Genomic DNA, 12,463 nt, shown 5'->3' on the forward strand with positions numbered 1-12,463 from the left:
TGCAGTGGCTGGGAGCGGCCACTGCACTCCAGTCTGGGCGACGGAGTGAGACTCCAACTCAAAAAAACACTTACATGTTTAGTACAGGCATTGTGGTGGCAGAATAATGTCCTCCTCCCTCACCCAAAATTGTCCCAGCTCTAGTCCCTGGAACCTGTGAATATGTTACCTTCTATGACAAAAGGGACTTAGCAAATGGAAATAAGGTCCTTAGAAGAAGGAAATAGTCTGGATTATCTGAGTGGGCCCATTGTAATCACATAGACCCCCAAAAAATGAAGAGAAAGGCAGAAGAGATGTTTTTGGAGAGATGAGGCAGAATAAATAGATTCAAAGTTCGAGAGAAACTCAACCCACTGTGGCTGGTTTTGAAGGTGGCTACAACTCCGGGAATGCAGGCAGCCTGTGAAAGCTGAGAACACACCCTGCCAACACCAGCAACGAGACAGGACCTCGGCCCTACAACCCATGGAATGAACTCTGACAACCTGGTAGAGCTGGAAAAGGTATTATCCCCCAGAGTCTCCAGACAGAATAGGGACACTTGGACTTCAGTTTTGTCCCACTCTCAGAGAGCCACAAAGTCCAGGCATCTGGCCCAAGGGAAGTGTGAGATGCCAATGAATGTTGTTTTAAGCCACCAAATCTGTGGTAACTTCTTACAGCAGAAAGCTAATACAGGCTCTGTGGGAGTGCCTTTCTTTCAGCAAACTGCCTAACTCTCAGTTGGGTCAAACCATGGGGAAATCCAAATGTGAATATTTCAAGGTCTCTGCCCTTGCAGAATCAAACAGAAACTGGTGACAACAGCATAGGTAAGCGTGAAAAGAAGAGTGTGTTCAGAGGATGATACAGATATATTGGAATTTTCACTTTAGTCATTAACCTTAAGTAGATGTGATTTTTTAAAAAAAGTTAATGAGACTCATGGCTGGGGTGCAGTGGCTTTTGCCTGTGATTCCAGCACTTTGAGAGACCGAGGTGGGAGGATTGCTTGAGGCCCAGAGGTGGAGACCAGCCTGGCAACATAGCCAGACCCCCGTATTTACCAAAAGAAAAAAAGTAAAAAAACAATTAGCCAGATGCAGTGATGCACACCTGCAGTCCCAGTCTGAGGTTATAGTGAGCTATAATCTGCCACTGAAACTCTAGCCTGGGGAACTGAGCAAGACTCTGTCTCTAAAAAAATTTTTAAATAAAGTTAATGAGACTCATGAGTTTGTTTTCTTTTCAGAAGCACCAAAAAACAAACCACACATTTTCTGGTGCATGTTTTTCTGTTTTTCTCACAATGCTTTTATTACAAATTATCTTTAGAGGTCAACACAGGTGCCATGGGGCCATGTAAGATAAACAGGACAGATATTCACTCCTGCCCGGCTTGGGGATGAGTCAGTGTTTTCCAACTGCACACTTATGAGCAAAGCACACATTCAGGAACCGGAATAACAAGCACACCAGCACCACACACCTAGGAATTCCCAAAAGGACACATGGACCCCGACCCTCACTGTACTCTCATGGAGTAGCCCTGGTTCTGCACTTCCACAGGCCTGGGTTTGACTCTCTTTCCTTTGTCTTTTTTTTTTTTTTTAGTTGGCATCTCACTCCGTCGCCCAGGCTAGAGTGCAGTGGCACGCTCACGGCCACCCCAGTGTCGACCTGCTAGGCTCAGACAATCCTTCCACCTCAGCCTTCCAAGTAGCTGGAACTATAGGCACACGGCACCACACCCGGGTAACTTTTTGATTTATTGTAGAGATGAGGTCTCACCAAGCTGCCCAGGCTGGTCTCGAACCCCTGGGCTCAGGCAATCCTCTCACCTCCAACTCCAAAAGTGCTAGGATTACAGCCATGAGCCACCATGCCCGATTTGAATCCCTTCTACAAGTGCACACTCCACACTCAGCTAATTTTTCTATTTTCTGTGAAGACCAGGTCTCGTTTTGTTGCCCAGGCTGTCTTGAACTTCTGGCCTCAATCGATCCTCATGCCTCAGCCTCCCAAAGTGCTGAGATTACAGGGTGAGCCAGCATGGCCAGCTGGTTTTAATCTTTTTGCAGTCTTTCTCCAGGTGTATGGTCTTGGGCAAATCATGAAATCTCTCACTGACTCAGTGTCATCATTTGGGTAGCAATACCATTACATATTCAAGGGGTGGAGCTAGGATTGAATGGGATCTTTCTAAAGCGCCTAGCACACAGCAGACACTAAGTGCCAGCTCACTTTCTCTCTGAGAAGTTTTAGTGTATAAACTGAAAAGAATGCCTCATTTTCAAAAACTTTTTTAAGAGACAGGGGTCTCACTCTGTCATCCAGGCTGGAGTGTACTGGCATGATCACAGTTCACTAGAGCCTTGAACTTCCTGGGCTCAAGTGATCCTCCCACCTCAGCCTCCCAAGTAGCTAGAACTACTGGTGCGTGTTACCATGCTGGGCCTAAGTTTTTATTTTTATTTTCATAGAAATGAAGTTTCATCATGTTGCCCAGGCTGGTCTCAAACTCCTGGCCTCAAGCAGTCCTCCCACCTCACCCTCCCAAAGTGCTAGGATTACAGGTGTGAGCCACCATACCTAGCCATATATGTACTTTTTAAAAATACTTACTTGTATTTTCCAAATCTAGAATATGTGCTACTTTTATGATGGAAAAAATAAAATTTGAGTGCAATATGTAGCTCAACAATGTGAGAACATCTTTAATAACTCCTTTCATTTTGCTTATAAAGATTTGTGGGAATGGCCTCAAAGGATGACCTGAGCTACTTTTTACCAAAATTGTGAAAAATGGCAGCTCCCCGCCCAATTATTTAAGATTTTTCAAGGTGGAGATTTTAGGACCTCACTAAGGTGTCCATCCCAATTTTTAATATCTTGTAATGACAGAGAAATGTACTCAAATCTACCAAAAATCCCTCTGGTCTATATTTAAGCCATTTCCTCTCTTCTTTCCTCTGAGAAGGAAAATAACCTTTAAAATGCATTTTAGCCTGTAATCCTAGAACATTGGGAGGTGGAGGTGGAAGCAATACTCCCACCTCCACTTCCCAATATAGTCTAGCCTAGGCAGTATAGTGAGACTTGGTCTCTACAGAAGAAAAGTAAGCCAGGTAAGTATGTGGTGGTGCATACCTGTAGTCTCAGCTACTCAGGAGGCCGAGGCAGGAAGAACTGCCTGAGCCCAGGGGGTCAAGGCTGTGGTAAGTCATGACCTGTACTACTGCACACCAGCCTGGGCAATAGAGTAAGACCGTATCTCAATAAATAAATATAATAAAATGCATTTTAACGCCAAAATGCTGAGCGGGTGGTGCTGAAGTCATGAGATGGGTGAATGAGTCCGTTCTTTGTTTTCAATGTTTTATAATAAAAACATTTGCCAGATGTGGCGGTTCACGCCTATATAATCCCAGCACTTTGGGAGGCCAAGGGGAGAGGATTGCCTGAGATCAGGGGTTCAAGACCAGCCTGAGCAACTTGGCAAGACCTTGTCTCTATGATAAATCAAAAAATTAGCTGGGCATGGTGGCACATGCCTGTGGTTCCAGCTACTTAGAAGGCTGAGGCAGAAGGATCACCTGAGCCCAGCAGATGGAGGCTGCAGTGGCTGTAAGCATGTCAGTGCACTCCAGCCTGGGTGATAGAGTGAGATTCCAATTTTAAAAATAACAACAACAACAAAATAAAAACATTAACTTAGACCCCACCTCAGATGGCTTTTCCTCCCTCCTCTTCTATAAAAATTCTGTCTAAATGTGAAACTGAGGGCTTTTCACAGGCCTTAATGCTTGACTATCAAAACCACCACGTGGAGTGAGTGAGAAAACCAGTAGGACCAGTAAAGCACAGGAACTTTCCCGAGATCACAGAGTTAGTTGCTGCTGGAGTCAGCATTTAACCCCAAAACTCTCATTCCAAATGCTAAGGCACTGTGGTAACCAGCCTCCAAACACCCCCCGTGATCCTATCCCGACACATCCTTTCAGTCCCCTCCCATTTGAAACAGGGCTCAACTCTGTAACCAAGATGATACTATGGAATGACCGTATGTGGCTTCTGGGCCAGCTCAGAAGAGTCACTGCAGCTCTGCCTTGTTCTCTTGGCTCACATACTTGGGGGAAGCCAGCCATTGTCATGAGGACAGCCAGACAGCCCTATGGAGAGGCCTCCACAGGACAGCAACCCCAGCCAAGCTTTCAAAGACTTTGGCCTTGACCAACATCTTGGCTGCAGCCTCATGAAAGTCCCAGAGCCAGAATCACCCTGATAAACTGAACTCCAGGTCTACAGAAACTGTGTCAGATAATAAATGTCTATTCTAAGTCACTAATGTTTGGGGGTGATTTGTGCTTGCTGTTGGTAGATAAGTAGGTCTTGAATTTATTTTGCAAACAAGATCTGTTCTATCTAACATTTCATTTGGGGGGCTAAAAGCAGAGTCAGCTCAACTTCATGTCCTCTATTCCCTTAGTCTCCAGTGGAGGTAATTTGTTACACAGCAATTGATAAGTAATAAAGATAGTGCCTCCTCTTCTGGTTGGTTCCTGCCATTTGTGAAATCTATTAAAAAACACTGGACTCTCTTTCCAGAAAAATCTTATGCACACTTTTTTTTTGAGTCAGGGTCTCACTGTTGCCCAGGTTGGAGTGCAGTGGCACACTCACAGCTACCACAGCCTTGACCTCCTGGCTCAGGAGATCCTTCTGCCTCAGCCTCCTGAGTAGCTGGGACTACAGGTGCACCACCACAATTTTTTTTTTTTTTCGTAGAGATGAAAACTTGCTACCCACACTGGACTCAAACTCTTGGGCTCAATCAGTCCTCCTGCCTCAGCTTCCCAAAGTGCTGGGTTGCAGGCATTAGCCACTGCACCAACCTACTTATCTTTTTAAACATGATTCTGTATAATGTTCTAGAGTGTTCCTGGCACCCCTGAAGCCAATTCATAATGAAAGTAGTAACAATAGAAATAGCATTCCTTTTTTCTTTGAGGCCCAAAGAAATAAAACCACTTGTCCCCCTTTATGGAGCTAACACACGCCAGAGCCAGGATGCAAACTCAACCAGCCCAACTTGGCACACAGCTCACACTCTGCCACCTTGCTCTTCTGCCTCCCTAGAACCCTAATTCAGCACCTCTGCCTTAAGCTAATGGTCCTTACCTCCTCATCTCTCTTCTGCATTCTAGTCCTCTAATCCTACAGGCTGCATTTCTGGACCCACTTTAATTGCAATTCCGAAGTGACCCATTGTGTGTTAGGTCCCACCAAACACACAGAGACAAGCTCACTAACTCAGGGCCCTCATCTAACCGTATACGTTATTCAAGGCTATGTGTTTGGGTCCTTTTGGACAAGAAGGCAGCAGTCAGCTCTGAGTGGGCTGCCTTCACAGAGGAGCAGTGCTTCAGCTGGGCCTTGAATGCCCAAGGAAGCAGGCTGGCTCCAGTGAACTCTGGGCAGAAGCGACAGTGCCTCGATGGAGGCAGCCTCAAGGTAAGTGCAGAAGTGCAGGTGTGCTCAGGTGGGAAGGGGCCAGCAAACCAGGGGCAGAAGCAGGAGACAGTATCAGAGAGGTGGGCAGGCAGATCCCAAGCCAAGGAGTTCTGATTGCCTCCTGTAATACCAGGGTCAACAGAGCTCTGATCTGAGTCCAGGTGACAGTTCTTGCTCAACCCTCTGACCCCAGACCCAACAGCACAGGCCTCAACACAGGGCAGGTACTCCTCAACGTTTTCTGAGTGGATTCATTCAAGCAGGACTGGGCACTAAGGCTGATCTGCAGTGGGGGAGGGAAAGCAAGATAGGGTTGCAGAATCACCTGTGATACCTCCTTGAATGTCACTCCTTCAGCAAGGCTTCCCCTGGATGCCCTCCACTCATTAAGCCCTCCACACTCCCATCACACCCAATGCGTCCTTCAACATGTGATGAGGGAAAAACAGAATTCACTCTTGAAATTGATGAGGACTTCAGTATCTGCTCCAAATTATAGTCAGCCAGATGCCATCAGGGACTGCTGGCCTATTCACTGCCTACCCTCCATCCTACAGGAGGAAAACAACAGAATGCACCATGGGGCACCCTCCTCCATGGGCACTGATAACCTCCTACTGGGATGTGAGCCCTGTGCTGAGCCCTAGGAACTTACAGCCCAATTAGACACAGAATTGTGTTATATGGATGGAGTACAACTGATGGCAAGCCAATGTAGTAGGTGCCCTCATAGAAGCTGGGGCTGCTGTTAGAACTGAGAGAAGGGGATGATGACGCTAGGTAGGAGATAAATCATCCCCCAGCTCAACAATTATAGTTACTCTGGGTGCAAAATAAACATCCAAAAATAAATACCTTTCTTATGTATTAATGACAATCCCATTAGAAAATGATGAGGGGATGAAGGATTCCATTCACAAGAGCAATAAAAACAATTACACCATCTGGAAGGAAAGTTAACATAAAATGTGCAGGTCTATTAAACTATTAGAAAAAACCATAACTCCATCCAGGAGAACTAGATCTGGGACAAATAGTGATCAGAGCTTGCCTTAGACAGGAAGATCCTATAGCATGTGGACATGAATTACTCTGAAATTAGCCATCACATAAATGTCATCCCAGTGAGATTTTATTGCCAAAATGATCCCAACATTCAGCGTATAGGTTGGAAAAACAGATACATCACTCTCATAACAAAAAAGACCTAATACTTACTGATCACTTACTGCATGCCAGGCCCCATTCTGAGGACCTGCAACGCATCACCTCATCTCCACAAAACACCATGAGGTAGACACTGTGGTTATTAACATACACATGAGTACGAAGAAGTTCAGAAAGAAAAAAAAAAACTTGTTCAAGGTCACATAGCTACTAAGCGGCTGAGCCCAAGCACCATGAATTTAACCACTCTCCTTTATTACCAAGAAAAGTTTAAAGATTAATGAGCTGGGACTTGTTCTACCATATATTAAAACACATGATGTAGCTATAAACAACTAAAACAGAGCAGTTTCAACAAAGGAACAGACAGACATATTAAGCCAGAGTACAGAAACACAGCCAAGTCCAATAGGCAGAGAAGAGGTGGAAGTCAAACAGAATGGGATAAGCCATGGATCAGCCAGGGGAGAAAAACTGAGTTAGAGCTCCACCCCCCCTCATTAAACCTAAATAAATTCCACCTAAAATCAAAGACTTACATGTGATAAAAGAAACAATAAAAGTACTGGAAGAAGAAACAAGAGAATATTTTTATAATCCTGGAACTGGAATTCTTTCCAAACATGATATGAAAGTTTAAAAAAAAAAAATCAAGGCTGGGTGCAGCTGCTCATGCTTTTAATTCCAGCACTTTGGGAGGCCAAGGCAGAAGGATTGCTTGAGCCCAATGAGACCCCCGTCTCTATTTTTAAAAAATCAAATAATTAGCCAAGCTTGCGGGCACACACCTATAGTCCCAGCTATTCAGGAAGCTGAGGCAGAAGGATCACCTGAGCCCAGGAGATGGAGACTGAGATAAGCTGTGATCATGCCATTGCACTCCAGCCTGGGCAACAGAGTGAGACCCTGACTCAAAAAAAAAAAAAAAATCAAGTAAATCAATAGATTTGACTAAATAAAATTAAAAATTCCTATGTGGTAACAAAATACCACACACAGGGTTAAAGTCAAACAATAAAGTGAGGGAAATATTTGTCACATATATGACAAAGAGAGTCAAGATTCCTAATAAAGAAAGTTTTTTGTTTGTTTGTTTGTTTTTGAGTTGGAGTCTCACTCTGTCACCCAAGCTGGAATGCCGTGGCTCGACTTACTAGGCTGAGGTGATCCTTCTACCTCAGCCTTCCAAGTAGCTAGAACTACGGCGTGTGCCACCACACCCAGCTAATTTTTCTTGATTAACTGTAAAGATGAGGTCTCACCAAGTCGCCCAGGCTGGTTTCAAATCCCTGGGCTCAGGCAATCCTCTCGCCACTGCCTCTCAAAGTGCTGGGATTACAGGCATGAGCCACTGCGCACAGCTAATAAAGAGTTCTTGAAGATCAGTAGGAAACACTTCAGTAAGAGAATGGTCAAACAGCAACGGCCTAAACAGGCTAATAACAAAAGAAGAAACAGAAATAGAAGTACTTGAAAAAATTTTCAGCCTCATTAGTCATAAAAACAAAAACACAAACTTGAGATACCATTTTTCGATAGATCAGACTGGCCAAGGTTGAAAGGTTGGTAGAATTCAGTTCCAGCAAGGGCACAGGGAACAAGCACATTCACACACTGTTGATGGGGCTGCAGTTCACTCATCTGTCAGGGAAGCAGAAGAGCAATACGGCCAAGTCACACTTGCTCTGGGTAACTCAAGGAAATTATAATGGGAAAACCTTTTGCTCTAGTAATGCACTTATAGTGATTTATTCCAGGAGGACATGAAACAGGTGAACCATTATTCATCTTTGTCCAAGGTTGCTTAACATAGCACTGTATAGAAAAGTAAATATCTGGAAATGACTTCAGTGACCATCAATAGTGTTAAATAAATATGGGTACAATTTGAATACTGGGCAGCTATCAAACACAATAATATAAATTGATTTTTGTTAGTTGGATATATGTCCACAACATATCATTGAGTGAAAACAGGACAGGTGAGTACTATGAAACTATATATATGAAGGTCAAACTAAAAGGGCTTGTACAAAGAGTTATCTAAAGATTACCATCTGCTCTGGGTAATGGAATTTATAGTGATTTGTAATTACTCCTCTAAACGTTTTTGTGCTGTTTGAATTTTTTTTTACCAACAGAATATATCATTTTTATAATCAGAACATTTACTAAAACTCACCCTGTTTTGTTTTGTTGTTTTGTCTTATCTCTTGTGGTAGATTGGTACAAAAAGGTGAAATTGTGGCCTGGCTCACCATGTTTTTATTTCAAAGTAGCATTTAACACCTACTGTACTGCCTAGCAACTCTATATGATCACATCTGTTCCCTACCTCAGCCATATAAGGGAGGTATTATTCATTCATTTCACAGGTGAGGAGACAACCCAAGACTCAGGTTAAGCAACTTGCTCTGGATGTGTCAGGATCAGAACACAGGTCTGGCTGACACTAGAGTTCTTTCCATAATGCCGCACTACTAATAATTAATATTACTATTAATATCTAATCATATATGCCTCTTCTTGTGTGTCTGTTAAGTGCCAGGGATTTGGTGGACATTTTCTAATCCTTTCAGCAACTCTGCAGGGTCAATGTCAACCCATCAAGGAAGTACAATGGCTTGCCGCAGGAAGTGCCAACCCGGGTTTACCCAGCCCAAACCTATCAGCTGCCTTCTGCACAAGCCCTGCTGATGTGATAGCACACCTTTTCTGCTGGAGACATCATTTGCCCTGAGGTCTTTGTGCCTCTCCGCATCCTGACACCTCTTATCTTGTAACTCTTTGGTTTGATTGCATTGCTTAAGTATAGATCATGCATTTCACCATAATGCAAATGTTTACTTTTACCATGTAGTTTTTAAACAAGAATGTTGTGAAGTCTTGGCTTATCTGCCAACTTTGTCATCCAGCTCAGAAGACTTCAGGGACTCCCCTGGCAGAATAAAACCAAAACCTTCACAGTCTAGTGCTCATGTGCCTGGCTGCGAGGCTCCCAGCGTGCCCTGGGCTCTCTCCTGCACGCTCCTAACCACACTCCTCCTGGGCTTCCCGGCTCAGTAGCCCCAGCACCCAGCAGAGTCCCTGACCCAAAGTGGCATTCGGTCAATGCCAGCTGAAGAGACAAATGAAGAAAACTATGTATCACAAGAGATTTCACCCAGGCGACAGGAAAAGGACTTTGGAGGCTGAGTGAAATGTAACTGAGAAGAGGAGATAACAGCCTCAGTGAAGGCAACATGTCTCTGCTATGCAGTCCAGCTTTACAAAGTGCTTCCACATAATTCAAATTGGTACCACCACGCACTAAGGGATGTATAGATATGCTTTCATATTTATAAATGTCTTTTGTGATTATTATGATTGTCATTTACTTTCTGTCTCTCTCCACTAGCTCCACACAAGCTACAGGAGGGCAGGGCGTTTTGTTTGTTGTGTTCAAAACAGTGCCAGGCACAGAGTAAGTACAAAGCAAGTCACTGCATTCTCCACAGAGGCCCAGGAAGTAAGAATGATTTTATTTTATTTATTTATTTATTTATTTATTTAATTTATTTTTTTTTTTTAGTTGGAGTCTCACTGTCGCCCAGACTGGAGTGCAGTGGCTGCTCCCGGCCACCGCAGCCTCGACCTGCTAGGCTCCGGCGATCGTTCCGCCTCAGCTTTCCAAGTAGCTGGAACTACAGGCGCATACTACCACACCCGGCTAATTTATTTATTTATTGTAGAGAAGAGGTCTCACCAAGTTGCCCAGGCGGGTCACGAACCCACGGGCTCAGGCAATCCACTCACCTCAGTCTCCCAAAGGCGCAGGATTACAGGCTGAGCCACCGAGCCCGGCTAGTAAGAATGATTTTAACCCCCACTTCACAGATGAGCAACTTGAGACTTAGAGGGACAAATGACTTTTACAAAGGTTCAGATCCAACAACAGCCACAGCCAAAACAAAAAATAGGTCAGTGGTCTCTCTCTCCATAACCCTTGTAACCACTTGGATTCAGAAATGTCTACTCCTGGCCTTGAGGTTGGAAGCCACTACCTGTCTGTGGGACTCAACTGATTGGTAATGATTACTCAGCACCAATTAACTTCCACTGAGCACTTGTGACATACCAGGTACTGTGCCCAGTGCTTCACGTTTTGACTCACAGCAACTTAGGAATTACAGTCATGAAACACATGACATTTCAGTCAATGAGAGACCCACACAGCTGACGGTGGTCCCATTAAGATTACAGTGGAGCATGTGCAGAAACCGATGTGTGACACTTGATACTGGTACTGCAGATCAAGGAGAGGAAATGACCGATACTCGGGATAAATGTTGGAACATCTGGTTTCCCATAGGAAAAAATATATATGCACAACTAGGCTTGTGTGAGTGCACTCTATGATGCTCATACAATGACACAGTTTCAGAAAGTAGCCCTGACATTAAGCAATGCACAACTGGACTTACTCTGATCTGCTTTTGACAGTTTAGGAATCTGAAGCCCCAGGGAGCCTTAAAAACATTGCCAAAATCACAAAGCCATTGAACGGCAAGAACAGAATTCCCAATATGACCGGCAGGGTCTAACCACTCCTTACCACTGCCAGTGCTGCCTCAGGGACAGGTCTTCTTGGCTGTCCAGCCCTGGATGGCAAACCAAGAGTCAGGGAGTAGGAGGGCACAGGTCCACTCTGCTGGGCCCAACAGACCAGCTCTCGTGGGTTTTCTTTTCTTTCTTTCTTGGTTTTTGTTTTTGTTTTTAAATTGGGTCTTACTCTGTAACCCAGGCTGGAGTGCAGTGGTATGATCATAGATCGCTGTAACCTCAAACTCCTGAATTCAAGTGATTCTCCCACCTCAGCCTCCCAAAATGCTTGGGATTACAGGTGTGAGCCACTACACCTGGCCTTGTGTTTTCCTGTTATCTTTTTAAGCCTTCGAGTCACCCTGTGCAGCTACAGATGCGAAAACGGGTTCTGAGACCCTAAATGGGCCAGAAGTAGAAGAGGCTTAAGTATGTTAGGGGTTGCCCAGGGACACTGGGTTGAGAGAAAACGGGGAGTGATTGCTCATGGGGACTTCTTGGGTTACAGAAATGTTTTAAAATCGAGATGGTGGCCGGGCGCGGTGACTCAAGCCTGTAATCCCGGCACTTTGGGAGGCCAAGGTGAGGAGACGCCTGAGCCCACAGGTTCGAGAACAGCCTGGGCAACCTGATGAGGCCTCATCTCTACAATAAAATTAGCTTGGCATGGTAGTACATACCTGTAATTCCAGCTACTTGGAAGGCTGAGGCGAAAGGATTGCCTGAGCCCAGCAGGTCGACACTGGGGTGGCTGTCAGTGTGCCACTGCACTCTAGCCTGAGTAATGGAGTGAGACCCCAACTCAAAAAAAATTTGAGATGGTGATGGTTGTGCAACTGTGAGTGTACAAAAATACACTGAATTGTGCACTTGAGTGGGTGAATTGCATGCTAAGTGAATTACAGTCATGTGTCACATAAAAACATTTTGGTCAACGACAAGACTGCATATATCACAGTGGGCCTGTACAGTTATACCATATTTTTACTATACCCTTTTTGTTTAGAAATGCTTAGATACACAGATACTTTCTACTGTGTTTCAACTGCCTATAGAGTTCGGTTCAGTAACATACTGTATAGTTTTGTAGCCCAGGAACAACAAGCTGTACCACAAAGTTGAGGTGTGCAGTAGGTTGCGCCCCTAGTACAAATACACTGTGTGTTCTTACATGTTCCTTGTGTAAGTACACTACAATGTCCACACGACAACAAAATCG

This window comes from Carlito syrichta, unplaced genomic scaffold (genome assembly GCF_000164805.1).
Source record: "Carlito syrichta isolate Samal-C Ts95f unplaced genomic scaffold, Tarsius_syrichta-2.0.1 Scaffold135610, whole genome shotgun sequence".
Taxonomy (NCBI): domain Eukaryota; kingdom Metazoa; phylum Chordata; class Mammalia; order Primates; family Tarsiidae; genus Carlito; species Carlito syrichta.